The 3215-nt window shown below is 41.4% G+C and overlaps 1 pseudogene; it reads left to right on the top strand.

Annotated features, from left to right (window-relative positions):
• Nucleotides 1-2862, top strand: part of LOC106525711 (tripartite motif-containing protein 16-like) — a 13294-nt pseudogene extending 10432 nt beyond the window's left edge.
• Nucleotides 2863-3215: the final 353 nt, after the last annotated feature.

Here is a 3215-nt window from a genome sequence, read left to right as displayed (position 1 = left end):
TCTCTCTCTCTCTCTCTCTCTCTCTCTCTCACGCTAAAGCGACAGTTGACTCCTCCCACACTAAGAAAACAGGAGGGGAGGAGTCAGCTGAGCTCCTGTGCAGCGGAGCACAGAGAGGGAGAGAGAGGAAGTAAACAAACAAGCAGGAAAATGAAACTTATCGCCGTCTTTTTTTTTACCGACCTCAAAAAAAGTTATCGTGCAATTAATTGATTTATTGTCTATCGCGACAGGCCTACTAACCAAATCCATAAAAATAATATCCACAATTTCTGTTTTTGGATGAAATTGTAAAGGAGGCTCCCAAGCAGCAAAGCATGGAAGATAATAGAAGGCAGGAGAGAGAGGGAAATAGCGTCAGTTCAAATAAGTCTCATTTTAAGGAAGGCGGTGTCACGGCTGGACCTCTGGCATACATGTGTGGCTTCCACTYTAGGTAGAGGTGAGTCTGGGACACATGACTGAATATAGGTGTAACCAACAAGTAATAAAGTTTTAACAGCACTGATAAGACCTGTTGCTCAGAGCAAAGATCAAACCTGGATCAGGCGTAAAGGAGTGTTGTCTAAACTGAAAGGAGAAATGGCGCAGAGAAACGTTCAACTGGACCAACGTTCTATCTCCTGTTCGATCTGTTTGGACTTCCTGAAGGTCCCGGTGACTATTCCCTGTGGACACAACTATTGTATGAGCTGCATTAAAGCTCACTGGAATAAAGAGGATCAGAAGAGACAGTACAGCTGCCCTCAGTGCAGGAAGGACTTCTTACCAAGGCCTGCTCTGGTGAAAAACACCGTGTTGGCAGAGTTGGTGGAGGAGCTGAAGAAATCTGACCTCCAAGCTTCTTTGACTCAACGCTGCTATACCGAATCTGAAGATGTGTTCTGTGATGTCTGCCCTGAGAGGAAACTGAATGCTGTGAAGTCCTGCCTGGTCTGTCTTGTCTCTTATTGTGAGGAACACCTCCAACCTCACTACAGTGTTGGTCAGTTTATGAAACACAAGCTGGTGGACCCCTCCAAGAACCTTCAGGAGAACATCTGCCCTTGTCATGATGAAGTGATGAAGATTTACTGCCGTACCGATCAGCAGTGTATCTGCTATCTCTGCTTAATGGATGACCATAAAAACCATCAAACCGTCTCAGCTGCGGAAGAAAGAGCTGAGAAGCAGCTAGAGCTCGAGGCGATTCAACTACGAATTCAGCAGATCATCCTGAACCGTGAGAAAGATGTGAAGCTTCTCCAACAGGAGGTGAAGACCATCYGCGTCTCTGCTGATAAAACGGTGGAGGACAGTGAGATGATCTTCGCTCAGCTGATCCGTCTCATACAGAAAAGGAGCTCTGATATGAAGCAGCAGATCCGATCCCAGCAGGAAACTGAAGTGAGTCGAGTCAAAGAGCTCCAGGAGAAGCTGGAACAGGAGATCACTGAGCTGAAGAGGAAAAACTTTGAGCTGGAGCAGCTCTCGCTCACAGAGGATCACAACCAGTTTCTCCACAGCTACCCCTCAGCGTCAGCACTCAGTGAGCCGACACTCTCATCCAGCATCAAGATTCCTCCTCTGAGGTACTTTGAGGGCGTGACAGCAGCTGTGGAGGAGCTCAGAGACAAACTGCAGGACGTCTTGAATGACACGTGGACAAACATCTTAGTGGCTGTTGCTGATGTGGAGATTTTACTCTCGGAACCAAAATCCAGAGATGATTTTCTAAAATATTCTCAAGAAATCACACTGGATCCAAACACAGCAAACACCTTTCTGTGCTTATCTGATGGAGACAGGAAAGTAACAATGATGAAACATAAACAGCCTTACCCTGATCATCCAGACAGATTCACTTACTATAAACAGGTTCTGAGCAGAGAGAGTCTGAGCGGACGTTGTTACTGGGAGGTGGAGTGGAGCGGGAAAAGTGTCGACATTGCYGTTTCCTACAAGGACATCAGCAGAGCAGGAGCTTCATATGAATGTGGATTTGAATCCAATGACAAATCCTGGGCCTTGCGTTGTGACGAACACAGTTGTTCGTTTTGGTACAATAAAAACTCGACTGCTCTTTCAGGTCCTGGTTCCTCCAGAGTCGGAGTGTACCTGGACCACAGAGCAGGTGTTCTGTCCTTCTACAGCGTCTCTGAAACCATGACTCTCCTCCACAGAGTCCAGACCACGTTCACTCAGCCGCTCCACGCTGGACTTCAGCTTTATTATGTCAGGGATGTTGCTGAGTTCATTTAACTGAAATCCTGTATACTTGAAGTCCTTTTCCAGTTAATTTGGTCTCTTATTGCTGGATAATCTCTCTGCTGCAGAATTCTTTTTGTTCAYCTAAACTCTGGATTCATCAATTTAACAAAATATACATTTTAAATGTAATAATTTTATTATGATCTATGATTTTAAATGTAGATTTATGAACAATAAGCTGCTGAAAAAGAAATTTAGGCAGCTGTGTGCTACAATTTTTTTATTAGGCCTATGCAGCCTTGGGAAATTTAACAAGTAACAAAACTTGTATATGAATAACCTTTTATTGTGTGTGAATTTAATGTTATCACTTGTATGATTCTGTCTTGTTTATATATTCAAACTCACATTTATTGTTTTTTACTATTTTGCTCTTATTGAAAACTGCATTGGGTTATTTTCCATAAGATATGTCGTTTATAAAGTTTGAACTGATTTGAAAACTAAAATCACAATTATGATAATCTGTGTAATATTTTTAATCTAATTCATTTATTCTTAAAATCTGTTTTAAGTGCAACAAACTACCCTTGTTTTTGCATCTTTAACCAAYTTTCTGTTAATTTTTTACGCATTTTTATTATTTTTGTAGGGGTCATCTCGAGTGAAATAATCAAGGAAACTGTCTTTGACCCCAGACCTCTGATGGACCCTTATTATTTCACTCGAGGTGACCCCTACATTTTGATTTTAAGCATTTGTATGTTGTAACTAAATTTCAAATAATTAAAAAAATCCAAAAACAAATCAGAAGTTTTTCGTCTCTGGTCAGTGTGGATGAAATGCAGTGTGAAGAGTTTTGCTGCCCATGTACTCCTGCATATTAGATCCTATTGTAACCATTCAAACTTCTTATTGCTAACAGCCTTCAGGAGATGGTTAAATCTTTAAATTTAAACTCTTTAAATGAATAGAAATTATATTATTTGTTCAATATCAACTCAAATGGCATTCACGAAATCAAT

Source organism: Austrofundulus limnaeus, unplaced genomic scaffold (genome assembly GCF_001266775.1).
Source record: "Austrofundulus limnaeus strain Quisiro unplaced genomic scaffold, Austrofundulus_limnaeus-1.0 Scaffold238, whole genome shotgun sequence".
Classification (NCBI taxonomy): Eukaryota; Metazoa; Chordata; class Actinopteri; order Cyprinodontiformes; family Rivulidae; genus Austrofundulus; species Austrofundulus limnaeus.
This window is presented reverse-complemented; position numbering and strand designations above follow the sequence as displayed.